Consider the following 17,492-nt stretch of genomic DNA (forward strand, 5'->3'; position numbering starts at 1 on the left):
TCTGTCACCACATCAGCTAGAATGTACTGGGTTCCTACAGGGTAAAGGTACGGTGGAATAGCTCCAGTCCTAACTGGACAATTCTTAACTCTGTCCTGGAGCTATATTGGGAAATGAAAGCAATGGGTTAGAGACGAGCTATCCTGGGCCTGCAGAGATGGCTCAGCTGGGAAAGTATTTGTAGAGTTCAGATCCCCAGCACCTATGTAAAAGGCCAGGCATGGTGCACATCTGTAAATGGAACACATGCATAATCCCACTGCTAGGGAAGTGGAAACAGGCCAGTAGCTAGAGATAAATGGCTAGCCTGAATGGTGAGCTCCAGGTTCAACATGAAAGTGTCTCAGAAAACGAAGTGGAGGAGTGATTGAGGAGAACCCTTAGGTACACACAGACACACACACACACATCCCACATGCATAGTCATTTGCATACATGCACCCATTACTATGCAAACACATGAGTGCAAATATACACAAAAAGGAAGACTGGAGGGAGGTAGAACAGGGAAGGGGAAGGATGAAAAGAGACTAAAGAAAAGTTGGTCCTGGTGTTTCTTAGCATCCCTTATGTGCATGTCCCAACTGAGGCAGGTATCTATATCCTGCTTCCTCCTGAGCCTGTGTTCAACCATTTTGTAGCTCTAGTGTGTCCAGTGTGGTCCTCTCCTGCCCCTTCACCATTCTTAGTCCCCTAAACTGAGTCTCATACTAGAGGAATACATCCCTTCCATCCTTTCTGCTCCCTGTGAACTCAACCACCTTCTAAACGAGGACATGGCCCTATTTAACCCTGAACAGTCTCTCTGGCCTTCAAGAGACATCTTGGGTAGAAGGGGCCTCTACTTACCCACTTCCTTCCCTCCTTATACCATGTCTGTACTTCCTTAAATGTGGTACGTCCCCTTCTGTGCCTCCACATGCCTTCACATAATCTCCATCCTCTCTCTAGAGCTATTTTCTTCCTGGTTTCATATAGCAGTTCCTGTGTGTGTTTCAAATGCAATATGGCTGTCGCCTTCAGGGAGCCGACCTTGACTTTCTCCATGTGGTTTCACTGAACCAGACTGTGATTCCCACCCATAAAACTCTAGGATTTTCAGCTTACTCTCTTTGTGTCTTTGCACACTGGTAACTGTCTTTCAGATCTATTTGATGCCTCTAGTATAGATCAGGGAAAGCACTGGAAACTTACTCATCAAATAGGTGGAATCTTAACAATTAAGTGAGGGTAGACATAAAGGGATGCCGCACACTGCAACCTATGTCATCTGTGCCACTCCCTCAGGCCACGTCTCATGGTTACACCACTCCAAAGTAGGCCAGATAGTATTTTCAGAGAACTCTGTGTTCAGCATTTGTCGTCGTAATTACTCCTTGTTGTCCCCCACCCCACCCCACCCCCAGCCCCCGCCATGGGCTCATATGTGAACAATCAAAGAGGGAGTATTTTTGGAAATGTTGACATGGACGTATATAGAATTTCAGGAAAGACAGATGTAGTAGAAGCATAGTTGCAGCTTTGTGAGAGTGAAAGGGATTGAATTTTGCCATTCAACCAGCACTACTAAAGAATCATCATGTAAATTCAGCCAAATGCCTAAAAGCCTTTGACCTACCTGAGCCTGCAGAATAGGAGCCGAACTGTTCCAGTGCCTATTCAGCTTCCCCATAAACAGCAGGTTGGGAGTGTGTCCGGGCTGCTTGTGAGACAGCAGAAATGCAGATAAGCAGATCAACGTGGTGATCCATTCTGGAAGAGGGGTAGCCTAGAACAATGTGGAGCATGTTCCTTCTGCTTTGTAGCTTGCCTTGGGGATTGTGCAGTTTAAGTCAATAGCCACAACAGATAAAGAGAGAACTGGAATTCCATTGCTGTCACTGTATCATAACTGCCCTCCAGGCCATCCCTTCACAGGACAATGATGTCATGTTACTACAATAGATTTCTAGGGCTGCCGTGTCAAACACCTCAAGACAAGTGGCTTAGAGAGCAGAACCTGTCTCACTATTCTAGAAGACAGAAGACAGAGATCCACCATGTTGGCAGGGCCAAGCTCCCTCTGAAGATGTTAGTAAAGGATGCACTCCATCCTTCTCTCCTAGCTTCTGGAAGTTTCCAGGCTTGCAACACCATCATTCTGGTGGCCTGAGTCTATATCTAGATTTCTCCTTTTCATAAGGATGCCAGACCCATTGGATTAGGGGCATACCCTTCTGCATCAGCACCTCATCTTGACTGATTGTATCTGCAATAACCCTACTTCCTAATAAGGTCACACTGGACAGCACCAGAGGGTAGTATGACTATATATACATTTGGAGGCATATATGAATAATGCCTCCAAGGTGACCATTCTGGGAGGTGGCCATGTGCCTATTAGCTGTGCATTCAGCCAGAGACCTATCTGAAGAGATGACTTCAGGTAACAAGGCCCTTAGAGGATGTGATGTAATCTCATACTCCCCCAGGAGCTATTTATGGCCCACAAGCCTGTGAACATTTGAATGTGTTCAAGCAGAAAAGACAATGAGCCAGACAGAATTCTCCACCCACTTAGGAGCACTGATGTAACTCAGCTGCCCCTTCCTCCAGCTCCACAACTGATTTGATATGGGAGGTGGGCCTGACACTTTCAGGTAGAGAAACCGCTCCGAAACATCACGTGGGTGTCAGTTCCTTACTAGCTCCTTAAGCGAGTCCAAACACAGAGACCCACAGCAATATTAGATCATAGATAACCAGTCTTCCAAGATCCTGGGAACTGATGCATGCAGTATTGTGATGGTTAAGGATTACTAAACTTGGATCTTGTTGCTCTGTGCAGCCTGGAGTAGACACTATACAAAACTTTGTGAACAGAAGCTGGAGAGATGGCTCAGTGGTTGAGAGCACTTGTTGCTCTTGCATAGGACTTTGGTTCAATTCCCACTAATGCTGTAACTCTGGTTTCAGGGGATTCAATGTTCTTTTCTAGCTTCTGAGAGCAGTAGGCATTAGGTGGTGCACATATATGTGGGTAGGCAAAACATTCATACATGTAAACGAAATAATTGTTTTCCAGTTTGTGAACAAATAACAGTGCAATCCCCAAGCATGATTTCCAAGTCCCTCCCCTTCTCTTAGCTTTTGTTCTAGAAGAGGAGACTTGCCTGGTTTCTGGTGTCTTATCCATAGAGAGCAGATCACAGTTGCTTGGCAGGCATTGACCATACCTATGTGAAGAAGTACCCACCCTATTATGTTGTAGACTTTCCTTTGAAGAAATCCCATAGCCAACCCAGTGCCTGCTCATGGGCGGTAGAAGCCTTCTGTACCCACTTACTCTCATCATTATGACTGTGAAAAAGATAAAAGACAGAAATGTGCAAGCCTGGGGCAAAGAAAGCTGAGACCAGCTACCCTGCAGAATAAACTTCATTAAGAGAGAGAACCTCACAGCCATTAGGTATGGAGGGGCCAGGTTAGAGCTTGGTCTGACAGAGCATTACACACATAGGAGAATATTGGGAAGACAGCTTGAAGAGAAAGAGTAAGAGAAGTAGCTGGCCTGTACAACAGGGAAGAGAATCTGAACAGGCACAAGAGTCTCTTCAGAGAAAGCCTCTAACCTTTTTAACATTTTTCCAGGTGTTGGGGGAGCCTAGCAGTGACCCACACAAACCCAGTTTGGAGGTAGATGTCAGAGTTGCTTGCTCAGTGCAGCAAAGGTAAGAAAGAACAATGTTTATAAATCCCTAGTGTCGCCTCAGAATGCAGAGACCAGAGTGGCAGGAGAGACATAGCCTGATTGTCGGGTGGGGGGTGTCAGCTGGAGTCTATGAGAAAGTGTCCACCATTTCTCATCTCCCACTGTCTTTCCTTGCTTTTTAAAAACGTTTATTGGGCCTGCGTCAAGAATGACACATTTGGAGGCGTCCCCGCACCCTGGTGGACAGAGTTGGGTACTGCCTTCTCTTTCCTTCCTCCAGCTTTACACAGAGCTCTCTTGCTTGCCCTGTGTTGTAACAGCCTCTGCAGGTATCCAGCAGGACGTGAATCTCAGTTGTGTTTCACTGTTTCTGATTTCCTAATACCCTGTGCAGAATCTGGCTTGCACTTACTCAGTGTTTGGTACACAGTTGTTGAATGACTGAATGAGCTCCTGTTTTCTTCTTCATTAACACCGTTCTTAAAGTGTCCTAGAAGATGCAAATAACTAGAATTGATGTCATTATAAAAGAACTTACTTAGTAAGCAAAGAAGAGGCTCCCCCCACCTCCAACCACCATGGTATAATGGGAAAAGCACCCTTAACAGACTCAGTAGTTTCCAGCCCCAGTTCAGAGTCGCAGGATGCATATTCTGTGACCAAGACTTACTTACCTTCCCTGATCTGAGCCTCGGTTTAATAACCCAAAAAGAGGCCTTTTGCTTATCTCAGAGAATTACTGGAGGAAGTATAAGGGAGTGACAGACATGAAGGCGCCATGAGAGAATATTGTATGAAACACAGGTATTGACATAGCACAAGCTGGTATCTGAAACAGGATCAGTCCATGGGTGGAATGGACTGGAAACATCATTTGTTTCTGAGTGAGTCTCATGTGCTGGGCAAGTAAGCATTCTCAGAACTTAGAGGCTGGCCTGCACTTTGCAGAATTGAGGCCATCTTAGATGGGCAGAGGGAGGGAGGGCAGCCTTAATGGCTTAGCGTCTAGAGGAACAGGTGTGTGGGAAGGTTGGAGAATGTGCCCTATCGCTGTTGGAGGAAGCTAAGGGGACCTGAGATCATTCTGCATATCATGGAGTAGGCAGAAGGTGTTTCAACTCACAAAACTGGGCTAGATCGCCAGTCATGGTCCATACATATGGTGATTGTTTTGTCTAATGCTGCTGCAAGACTCAAGCCTCAGGAAGCCACTTGCTGTTCTCTGGACACCCTTCATGCTTGGACCCCTGTTATTGCTTTGCGCACACTCCTCACTGTTGATCAGAATGATTCCTTTCAGCCATTGGTACCTAAACACACAGAGAGAGAGAGAGAGAGAGAGAGAGAGAGAGAGAGAGAGAGAGAGAGAGAGAGAGAAACACATATTCTGTTCTCAGATTTTTGCTCTCAGATCTCTCTCTTTGTATAGTGTGATGGTTCCACTGGCATCTCTGTCTCCTGGAAACTGTAGGTCCCAGCCTGCTCAGCATTGCCCCTGTAGATTCTGCTATATTGTGTATTTCTTATTCTATGCGTATGCTCAGTGACTAAGGGAACAGAGGGAGAAAGGGGAAATCTCCTGCTACAAACTCAGTGTTCTTGACACAGAAAAGCTGGCCCATCTCTTTGCTATCAGGAAGAGCAATATCTGAATCACTACCGGGAACCATACAGACAGTGTGGTGGACACTGAAGTCACAGGAGCCAATCAGGAGCCATTCTCCAGACCTTAGAAGGGATAGCCTGTTCAATCCAATGGAATTATTTCAAGCTCCTATCTCTGACTTAGTTTTGGCTTCAGCTGGCATTAGTCCATTTGTGGGGTGATAATGAAATTTTGTAGACCAAGTAGCTTAGAATAAATGTATATCCCATGGAAGTCTAAGATCGAGGCAGCAAAAGGTTTGATGTCTAACGAGGCCCATTCCTGGTTCATAGATGTCACCTCCTCACTCTGCTCACATGGTAGAAGGGAGGACAGCACTCCACAGGGCCACTTTTATCTGGGAACTGAGCCTATTTCTCTGCTGACTAGTTCCATGGTCTAACTACCTCCCAGTGCTATAACCTAAGGGGTTAGAACTAGAACAGAGGTAGAATTTAGAATGCAGAAGACAGAGAGAATGGAGGGGGGAATGCTGTCTACTAACAGAAATGGTAAATTACAGTGTGGGGTTTTAAATGGAAAATGACCCCCATAGGCTCAAGTATTTGAATACTTGGTCCCCAGTTGGTGGCACTGTTTGAAGAGGTTTAAGAGGCGTGGCCTTGCTGAAGGAAGTATGTCACTGAGGATGAGAGTTTCGAGCTGCTTAGCACTTTCAGTGCACTGTCTCTGCTTTGCGAGTGTGGCAGAGGTGTATGAAGAGGTACAGCTTCCTGCTCCTAGCAACATGCCTGTCTCCTGATGTCATGCCTTCCTGCTATGTTGGAGTCATCCCTCCGGAACCTCAAACCACAATAAACTGTTCCTTCTATAAATTACTCTTTGGGCCATAGGCCATAGTGTTGGTCACACACAGCAACAGAAAAGTAACTAAATACATAGGGTTTGTCTTGGCTTATTTTTTTTCCTGTTAAAGCTACAGGGATCTTGTAGTATAATTCTTGAGGATACTGAAAATTCATAGGTGCTGCTCTTTTATTAATTAATTGATATTGATTAGTTTTGTTGTTCTTACAAATTATTTGAAGACAGTGTTTTGCTATGTAGCTCTGGCTGGCCTGGAACTTGCTATGTAGGCCAGGCTAGCCCCAACCTTGTAGAGCTCCATGTGCCTTTGACTATATTTTGAGACTCATCTTTCACAAACAGCAGCAGGTCTCTTCATGCACAAACTTCCTTGAGTTCTTTAAGTATCTAAAGTGACAAGGCTTTTAAACTGAACAGTCCAAAACTGGGATGATTTTGACACCAAAAACCTCAATTGCATATCAACTTTTTTTTAAAGGACCCTCACAACTTTTCAACTATTCAAGATTCTGGGAGAGGAGATGTAAATTATATGCTTGAGACATTTATTTTTTTGTGTTCTGTGTTCTTAGAAAGAGAAACTATTTTGAAACGTGATAATTTTTTAATTAAGAGGTGACTCTGAGGCTGACACGTTATCCTTTTGCCTTTGAGAAAATGAGTGTTAGCTCAGCCTGTCTCTGATCTTATTCTCCTGTCCACACCTTCTCTCTTGCACACCAGCGCTAGCCTCACCGCCATCACCGTGTGCTTGTAGTCGCTGCTTGGTGCAGGCTACAAGCCATCAAAATTAGTTTAAAAAAAAAAGATTAACATAGGTTTGGCAGTTCAGTCATTATACCCCTCACTTGGGAGGCCTAGGCAGGAAGATTCCAGGTTTTGAGGTCAGCATGCGCTACCTAGTAAGTTCAGGACCAGCCAGGGATATGTAGCAAGACTTTTTTTTAAAAAAAAAAAAAAGGGGGGGGGGGGAGAACAAGAAAAATTAAACAAACCAACTTCAAATCTGATTGATACCAGATCTTTTAGATATAAATCTGTGGGTGCACACCATGCTCTTAATGCAACCCCTACATACCCCCAAAGAGAGTTTCTTCTCATTTCAGATATACCATGGGCACAAAGAAAGAACTTAACCCAGAAGTCCCTGGGCTCTGGCTTGGTACAGAGTGTAATTTTCCCCTCTTTGGCCCCACAGACATTTCCTTTTAACATTATCAAAAGACTTTTTTTTTCTCCTAATGAAGCATGAAAATTGATTGTATCTTGCCAGGAGGGTTCTTCCTAAGTCCTGAGATATTAAAGATTTTATGAGAACCCCGTGAAGAATATCTTCTTGAATCATTTACATTTTCCCCTTTTGTGGGCTTATGTAACCATGCAGAAAATCTAAGAATAAGTGAGCTATTAGCGTGCCGGGTGCTCTCCTGCAGGCAACCAGGCTGTGGAGGTGGAAGACATTAGTGCCAGGGGTTGTTCATAGCATGAAGGGGGCACAGATTTCTGAAAGAAAGCCCGGAGGGACATCTGTATCTAATTGAACATCTAATCAATTATTATTGGGCTTCTCCCCTCCCTCCTGTCTGCGTTCAACTGTCTCTTTTCTATGGCAACAGGCTATATAGTGACCCTGAGCCTTGCACCTGAAATGTCTCCTCCAGTACAAATAGCTGAGACTATTTGGATTCTCAAAGCAGTTTTGGTAGCTACAGACAACTAAATTGTGGGTCAGAGAGAATTCTGATGTTAGTTGCACAGGAGAGCAGTAGGTACCATTACTATCAGTGATTAGAACAGCTTCCATTTAGAAATGACAAGAAGTTAGTCCAGAGTTCCTCCCACCCCAACATGTGGTTACAAGCTCAGCAGCCCACATCCCCAGAAACTTGCATGATTGTCAGGGATAGAGAAAGAGGGGTGGGCTCTTTGGATCTCCCTGATTTTTGTAATTATGGTTCAAGGGTCACATAGTGAGCTCAGGCAGTGTGTTAGTATCTGTGGGAGATCCAGACATTGCTGAGCAGTTGACACACTTGTTTCCTCAGATACATTTCTCCTGAAAATATTTAATAATCACTCTGCATACCATGACTGTAATTATTAATGTTTAACTGTTTTGTATAAGAAAGGGGGTAGGAAGGGAGGGAGAAAGATGGGGAGACAGAGAGAGAGGTAGAGGAAGGGAAGGAGGGACTTGTCTGTTTAAAAGTAAAATGTCCCCCATGGGCTCCTGTGTTTAAACATGTGATCCCCAGCAGGTGGTGCTGTTTCAAAATGTTATGGAACACTTAGCAGGTAGAACTTTCTGGAGGAAATTGCCCCCTTGGGTAAGCCCTTGAGGTTTTATAGCCTTGCCTGGTTTGTTGTCTGCTTCCCACTTATTTATTTTATGTATGTATTATGCATTGTGTATATATGTCGATCTATATGCACAGGCGGTTGTGTACCAAGGTATATGTGTAGGGAATCACAGGAAAACTCTCAGGAGTTGGCTCTCTCCTGCCACCTTGTGGGACCCAGGGAAGCAACTCACTTTGTCAGGTCTATGAACAACACCTCTCCAGCTGAGCTGTATCCCATTCTGCATAAGGATTTTAGACTCCAGAAGCAACACACTTTAGCACAGGATAAACTAGGTATCCCTTCAAACTAAGGACGGCAACAAACCCATCCTTGGGTTTCCGTTGTCTGATGTTTTGTCTCAGCATTTAGAAAGGTAGTTGATGCTGCCTAGCAATAACACAGTCCTTCTGACTCTGCCCCCTGGCAATGCCATGGCCTCCTTCCTCTTTCTCCTTGGTGTTCGCCCTTTAATGTGCCAATTGAAGCCTGAGCTCAGCTAGGCTCTGTGTGACTGAAAAGAGGCAGGAAATGTTGACTCTATCCACGAGCTCCCTCTCAAAGTCTCTCCTCTCAAAGTCCCAGCCTGTATGTGTGTGAGTGGGTGTCTTTGCTCTGTCAGCCCAAGCTGAGTTCTGAAGACAAGTTAGCAGGGATCAGCTGCTGTAGCAAGGTAGGTCAGAACAATTCTTTTTTGCTCTGCTGCAAAATTAGACGTTGTCAGGGGTTCAGGTTGACCCGGATACCCTATGCTCATCCTTGGAAAACTACCAGAAAGCACACAGGCTATAGGGACTCTGTGTCCCTCTGAGCTACTTCTGTTCTTTCAGCATTCCCTTGCCAATAGCATCACCATCATAATTAAGTACTGGCATTTCCTCCATATGTCCTAGGTACCAGCTTAGCTCCATGTCAGATAGGGCTGGGAGCTGCTGATCCTGGGGGTACACACTTACCTTGCAAAGCCTTCTGGCCCCACAGGTGTCCTTTCAGCAGCATGACACAAGGCAGCAATGGCATGACGGGTGTGTCGCCACTTCCACCTTTGGAGACATTTCCTCTCTAATTGATGCTCACTTGGACCAGAGCTATTCCATTAAGGTCCAGAGGTGCTCATTAACACGAACGCCGGATTGCGTGGGAGATGTGGCTTATCATTATGAATCTAAGACGAGGCTCTGAGGAACTTGTTATGGAGGGCATTTATAGATTGTTAAATTAAAGGATTAGTGTTATACTAAACCATTTTCAGGTTAATCAGTTGTGGGAAACCAGATCTGATGTTTAAACAGGCTTGAACTATGGCTTCCAAGAGTTAGGAAAAAAAATTACTAGGCTGCTTTTATTTCTAATAAACCATCCAGCTTGCTAATTGAGCATATTGTATAGTTTTACACTTAACTAAATATGATCTTGTCCCTCGTTTTCTTTTAATGTATGAGCCAAACTGGATATGCTTTTTAAATTTATATATTAAGTGTATTAAGTATAGGTTATATATTTTAAGTAAGAATATATATTAAGCATATATATTGTGTATATATGCATATTTGTATTATATAATGCATATATATATACATACATATATATATGGAAAATTTTTTTTCAGGATGTAATAATTTATTTATTTGAGAAAGGTTTCACATTATAACTCTCACTAGCTTGACTCATTATGTAGCCCCGACAGGCTTCCGATTCAAGGTGATCCCCCTGCCTCTGCCTCCTAAGTGTTGCAATCACAGACAAGTACCATCATACCTGGCCTCTTTTCTGTTTGTCTGTAGGTATGTGGGTAAATGTATGTACATATATGTGCATGTTCAGGTACATGTGCATGTGGAGGCCAGAGGCCAACTTTGGTTGCTGTTCCTTAAATGAGTTTCACCTTGGGTTTGGAGACAGGAGCTCTCACTGGCCTAGAGTTCGTCAAGTAAACTAGGCTGGCTATTTCTGCCTCCCCAGTGCTAGGACTGCGAGCATGTACCACGGTGCTTGCCTTTTGTATGTGTGTTCTGGAACTTGAATTCAGTCCCTAGTGCTTGTATTATAAGCCCTTTGTCAACTGAGTTGTCTCCCCAGCATATATTTTTTTTTTTTTACAAAGTCTTATTCTGTAGGTTGTCCTTGAACTCAAAGCAATGCTCCTGCTTCAGCATCCTAAGTGTTAGAATTATGGCCTTTGGCCTCCCCATCCAGCTTTAATATTTTTTCCCTGCCTCTAAACCAAAAGCTTCCACTAACATTCTGAATAGACATGACCGAGGCTAGAGAATTTGTTTATGGAGTGGTTGCTTCATTTTCAGAAGGTGGTACATGTGTGATCATGTGCTCTATGCTAAGGGTGTTCATGTAACACATCGACTTTCAATGCATCCCTAGAATATGGTGATCTTTAGCCAATGTGTTATTAGCAATAGAAAAAGTGCAGTAAGATTTATACAGATGTAGAAAGAAGATGTAGTCAAAAAGACTAATCCAGATGTGATGCTGTTGCCTGGTAAAGATGTGACCACCGAACTGCACGTTGGGCATCCTCAATTCCCTCACCAAGAAGCATCTGTGGGAGTGACCTAAAGACCTCCTTCCATTTGTCTTCAATTGTCAGCAAGTCATTGCCTCTTAACCACATACATTAACATGTGCCTGGTGTGGTTAGAATATTCAACAAGACTTCATATATGGGGAGACTAAGATAGAGACCAGAAATGTTCACCCATTTGTAAGGGAGCGCCAAAACACATGGCAGCATCATACTGCCAGATACAAAAACAATCACAGACTCCTGGGGACAGAGTAAGCCAACATGAGAGTTATTCAGGCTACAGTGACCAGACAGTGTCCTGACTTTCCTAATGTAAGAATTATCTAATCCACTCAGCCCAGGGTCCCTCTCCACTGGAGCTCAGACTCGTGTCCCCAGTCACATAGCAGCCTTGCCTACATACATTCCTGTTTCTTTAAAACATCTGTATTACTCAGAGTCCTCAATGGAATCACAGATGATAGAAAACTTATGTTATAAAAGCAGGTTCACCAGGATAACGTATGCTGTCTGGGTTGAGCAGTCCAACAATGGCTGTCTACACTGTGGAGAAGCTGAGAGGTCTGGATCTGTTCTGTCCATGAGCCAAGCTGCCTGGGCAATTCCTAGTCTTTAGTCCACACTCAAAGGCCAAGAAGTTGAATTTCAGCATCAGCAAGTGGTGGTAGCCAGGTTTGTAGCAGCAGCAGGATAGAAGCTCTAGCAAGAAGGGGTAAGGGCAGATAGAGAAGTAAGAAACAGCTCTCCCGGGCTTCTGCATATCTATGCAGCCCTGGAAGGTAGCATTTGGTCTGAGGGGTGGATCTTCTCTGCCTTCCCAGTGCTGGGATAACACAGGCACAACCCTAAAGACCCACACAGCGGCTTATTAGTTAATAGATCCAATCAAGAGGACAGTCAAAGTTAGCCATCGCAATGTCCAGATCAGTGTACCAACATAAAGAAGTCAGCAGATTAAACACCTGAACCCTCACATTTCTGAAATGGCCACTATTACCAGCTGTTTGTGTATGGAGTTCACTTTATTAGGCTGAGTGTCACTACTTCAGGCCTGGAAACTTTCACTTGGTTGACAGTTTTCCTTCTAACTCATGCATCTATCATACCTGTGTGTCTTCCTCCTCTTTCCTTTTTGCATTTTTTTTTCTCAGTAGATCAGTGACCTTTCCACAGAAAGCCAATTTTAAAAGCCAAGCTAATAGTGAAAAAGAGAAAAAGATGTATCCAGTGTGACCACATTGGAGAGAGGGGTGAAGAGATTCGGTGACTATTACCCCATCATGCCATGTTCTTCAGAATCCTGACATGATGGTGAAGTTTAAATAAAAGCCAAGAGACAGTACTACAAAGCAGCCAGCCCTGACATGGTCTCCTGCCCACCATGGCTTCTGCCCCTAGACTGTCCTCCAACACCAATTTCTCCTGTAAGGTCATCTGATGAGTTATAAGTCTTTCTCTGAGAGACAAGTTTCTTCTCCAGCTGCCTCCTTGGCTTCAGCCATTTTGCCTCTTCTGAGGGAGATGCCCGGGGATGTTCTAATATCTTGGGGTCTATTTGTGCAGGGAGAGGGCACAAATGTCTCTTTAGTGTTTGTTGCAGGCAGGCTGGTTGCAACCTGTCCTCCTGGGCGTAGACTCCTACTTGGAATTCATTGAGCTGCCCTGCTTCCTGGCTTCCAATTCCATCTGCTTTTATAAATAAGATGTGATTTGAACAATATGTATCAACAATATTCTATAGAGACAGCTGCTTGTATCCGCACGTTTGCCCCCAACTTCGTCAACTAATCACTATGTGACTGAAATTTTATAATAGCACATGGTCCAGCAGAGAAAGACTTCAAAGAAACGAACACATTTCTTTCTCTTTAGGCACCTGGGACTCATTTAAATTAAAAACTTATTAACGTGGCTCAAATACTGTTTTATATTCCTGAAGAGGAGGCTAGCATTTTAGTCTTCTGCTCTTGTGTTCTGCTTACCCAGCCAGCTAATAGGCGACTCGTGCTATTTAAAACACCTCGGAAGTTCCTAATATCCTTTATGGTGCATAGTCTATTCTCACTCACATGCAAGAGAGCACGTGGTCTGATTACAGAAAAGCTTAGGAGAGCCAAGGATACAGCTCAACTGGTAGGCTTCTTGCCTAGCATGCACAAAGCCCTGGGTTCTATCCCCAGCCATGCATAAAACCTGACAGGGCACCAGTAATCCCAGCAGTCAACAGGAGAATCAGGAGCACAAGGTCAAGGACCAGCCAGGACTACAGGAGAGCATATCTCCAAAGAGAAATGAAAACCACAAACAAACACGTGGCTACCCTGGTTTTGATGACCTGTATTAGCTCATATGGGGAGCCTATAGGTTTCTGAACAGATACTCTTCTTTAATTAACAAAAATATTTGCGTGCAGTTGGGTATTTTTAAAGCAATTAGGATGTTCCTTCCTGTAAGTAAATTAAATGCTATTCTTAGAGTATGGGATACACCATTCATTTGCCTTGCAAAAAAAAAAAAAAAAAAAAAGTTCTCTCTAGGTGCTGTGAAAGCAAACGGATCAGGCTCTGCTAGAATTCATTACATTTCCCTAATTTCTGAGGCATTTAAGTATAAGTTCTCTGCCTAGACAAGTGGGGACCCTGTGAGCCTGACACCACACCCCAGGACCTGGCTTTGCTTTGGTTTTTGTTTTTGTTTTGTTTTTAGTTGCTTAGCCCAATCAGTAACTCAGGAGGACTTAGTTCTGTTAATTTATATGTCAATGTTATTATATGCCAGCACTATTTTGCATTTGACAGTAAAAACTGACTTTTAATATTTTATGCAGTTGTTTTTTTATTCTTCTTTTGTTTAATTTTTTTTCTTATGTTGAGAGTTAGAGATGTGTCTGCCTCAGTCAGCAAGCCCAACTATGTCAGTTCAGGTTCCTGGAATCATAGCATCAGTGTGTAAAAGCCAGGATAGGTGACATACATCTGTGACCCCAGAACCTAGGTGTCAGGAGTAGAGGCATAGAGACAAATAAAGCTCTGACCGCTGGAAAAATCAGTGCGCTCCAGGTTCTGTAAGAGACTCTGTCTCAAATAATAGAGACAGACAAACAGACGGATGGATGGATAGATGATAGATAGATAGATAGATAGATAGATAGATAGATAGATAGATAGAGTTGACAACAATTCAGAAAGACATCTGAAGTCAACTCTAGCCTCTGCACATCTATATTCAATAGGCAGAAACACAAACAAGTAGATTACTAGACTACACACATAGGATCTGTCTTGTCAATCAAATTACAATACAATGTTAGCATAAAGTAGAAATGAAAATTATACACTCAAAATAATTCCAACATTTAATTACATAAGTATATGTGAGCCTTAAAAAATATTTTCTACATCAGATTCATATGGTTCATTTTATATCTATATATCTATATATAGATATTATAAAATATATAGTGAGTATATCTGGCTTGTGAGATATAAATAAAACTAAATATGAGTTATATGTAACTAGAAGATCTAGAGATTATGATCAGTATGTTTCCAAATATGAATGTACTTTTGTGTATACACGGTATGTGCAGGTGTGTGTGTGTGTGTGTGTGTGTGTGTGTGTGTGTGTGTTAGGTGGGCTGCATGTGAAAGCCAAAGGTTAACCTCAGGAGCCACCCACTTTAAGTTTTGAGGTGAGAATCTCTCATTAGGAACTAGATCTTGCTAGTTCCTTTAGCTGACCACAGAACTCCAGGGATCAACCTATCTAGGGGTCCGTGCATGCACACGCGCATGCACACACACACACACACACACACACACATACACACACCACACACCACACCACACACACACACACACACACACACACACACACACACACACTGGGATTGCAAGCACTTACCACCATATTCAGCTGTGGGTTCTGGGGATCAAGCTCAGGTCTTGATGCTTGCACGACTAGAACATGATCAAATGAGCAGTAGGTACAACCTACATCCTAGCTCTAGAAGTAGAAAAAAAAAAGGCTTACCTGTGCGCTACAATGTTAGTTTGTCAGATAATTCTGAGTCTGGGGAGAAAGTCATTTCCTCTCTTATCCTCTGCTCTCTTGCCTCACATTCATCAGCCTTTTCATTACGTGACTGGGGTCTTGACATGTTGTGTTTCTTGTTCATCCTTGAGACTGTGTAAAGCCTATGGGGAAACAATTGTAGTTGCTTCTCTTATCTACCAATGGACCATTCAGGTCTTGAGTGATTAACCTAGAAAAGAGCATGCCCATAGTAGGACACAGTTCTGAATTATATCCTGGGTTCCATGTGGAAAGTGAAGCCCGCTGCACCAGAAGCCAAGACCATGGCTCTTCTGGGCTCTATCTGGGCCCCTGGGGGTGTACCACTGAACTGAGAGCAGTCCCCTCTTGTGTGTGTTATAATATTCAGTGCCTCCAGCATGAGGAGTTACAAGATGAATAGCAAAGTTGATATTTGTTTCCCTCATATAGCCTAGGCTAGCCCTAAACTCACTCTGTGGCTGAGAATAAGCTTAGATTTCTAATCTTCCTGCCTGCACTTCCCAATACCAGCATTACAGGCAGGGACCACCATGCTGGGTTTCTTTGGTGCTGAGGTTAGAGCCCAGGGCTTTGCCTATGTGAGCGTAGAACTTTACCACCTGAGCTACATCCCCAACCCAGTAGCTGCAGTTACAACAGGTAATCATTTTGCCTTCTCTTAACATTCCCGGGGCATAGACACAGCATCCTTTGTGCAGGATGGGCCAACAAATTTTTCAGGACAAACAGTTTCAAGTCAAGGTGTCTGACTGAAAGGAACCAGAGAAGGGGGCATTTCTTGAAGAGAAGCTAGGATTCAAACAGGTGGTGGGTGTTATCAAAGACACTTAGAGGTGTGCTCAGGGAGTATTAAAGAGGCAGACCTTTCTGTGTCCTACTATGGTCTTTAAACATGAAGGTGTGCTTACCAGGGGGCAAGAGGGAAAGAGAGGGTTACGTAGATGCTGGATGACGACCCTATCCATGGACAATCTCCAAATGAGGGAAATTGATCACCTGGTGTGAAACTATCACTCTATAGCTCCACATCTCAGACCCTTTCTTTAAAAATTACTTGACTTCCAGACTTCTGAGGCCTAACAGCCAGAGGGAAAGAGCCAATGGTGTATATTAGTTGTATTTGTTCAAGTGAGTAAAAATAAAGTGACTGGGGGGGGGGGGCAGCGAGAGTGGGACAGCTACATCTGCCCACCCCTCTGTTGTCATAATCATCGTGAAAAGAAAAAATAGGGGAGCCGTAGAAAACAAGGTTGGTGAGCGGGGGACACAGCTGAATTGGCAAAATTCTTACCCGATGCACACCATGTGTTCTGGGCTCCATCCCCAGCACTTGGGAGCTGGAGGCAGGAGAATCCAGAGCTCAAGATCATTAACAACACAAGAGGTTTAAAACAGGCTTGGGCTATAAGAAGCCTTGTCTTAAACAGAGCAAAGCACAAAGGAGAAGACGGATATCTTTATGTGACTGGGTTATCGTTCTATCTCTGATAGAACTGATGGAATAGATAAAAGAGTTCTTCAAGAACATCAACCTGTGGTCACTTGGCTCCATTGCTTTGGGCCCATGGTGAAGCAGCATATACTGCAGAGATTGTATTATGCACCGAACCTGCTCATGGAAGTCAGGAAGAAAGAGGGACTGGGGTCCAGATAGTCCCTTCAAGGACATGCCTCTAAAACCTGACTTCCTCCCATCAAGCTCCACCCCCTAAAACCTGTAACACTGTCCAGTTATGCTATCAGTTCAGGGGAAAAGCTTCAACATGTGAGCTAGGGGGGACATTCCTACCTCAACCTTGCTGTTGTAAAGGCAAGCAAAACTTCCAGCCGCTGAATGGCCGTGGGTGATTTGTGGGAGGGAAGACAGAGAGGCACCAGGGAGAGAAAGCTAATTTCCATGTCCCCATTAATTAGATTTAATAAGTGTGTTGTCAGCTCACTCATTTCCATCGGTTTCTAGGGTGTTTGGGAACTCACAGAAGCATCTCAGGGTGGGTTTGATAGCTACAGTGTTCTGTTTATCTCATACACATACTGAAGTAAAGACACCTTTTGAACATTGCAACACTGAATCACTGCCAAATTTTTTAAAAAAATAAAATAAAAAACTCTATTTAGCACTTCCTAAAACATCAGTGCAAATTAATAGCACTTCATAGATTTATGTACTAAGATTGCAGACAAAGCCATGTGAAAGCTAATGAACTTCACGGGAAAGACATTTTTCTCATCTATTCATTACCTTTTTTTAATTATCTCATAGCTTATTCCTCGAATATGTGTGACTTGGGATTAGGTGTCCCAATTGGAAGACCTTAGAGGTTCAGAAATTCACAGATGAGAAATACCAAACTGCATTCATTTAGCAG

General features: G+C 43.6%; 1 protein-coding gene across 18 annotated transcripts in view; it reads left to right on the forward strand.

Annotated features, from left to right (window-relative positions):
- Atxn1 (ataxin 1) overlaps window positions 1–17,492 on the forward strand; it is a 410,394-nt gene that overhangs the window by 340,668 nt on the left and 52,234 nt on the right. For 13 of the 18 annotated variants that reach the window (XM_076939095.1, XM_034510061.2, XM_076939098.1 and 10 more), the window contains one exon: window positions 3,631–3,710. The exons of the other annotated variants lie outside the window; for them this stretch is intronic. The gene's annotated coding sequence lies outside the window, so the exon portion shown is untranslated. The remainder of the gene's footprint in view (window positions 1–3,630; window positions 3,711–17,492) is intronic. 18 annotated transcript variants of the gene reach the window in all.

Source organism: Arvicanthis niloticus, chromosome 8 (assembly GCF_011762505.2).
Source record: "Arvicanthis niloticus isolate mArvNil1 chromosome 8, mArvNil1.pat.X, whole genome shotgun sequence".
Classification (NCBI taxonomy): domain Eukaryota; kingdom Metazoa; phylum Chordata; class Mammalia; order Rodentia; family Muridae; genus Arvicanthis; species Arvicanthis niloticus.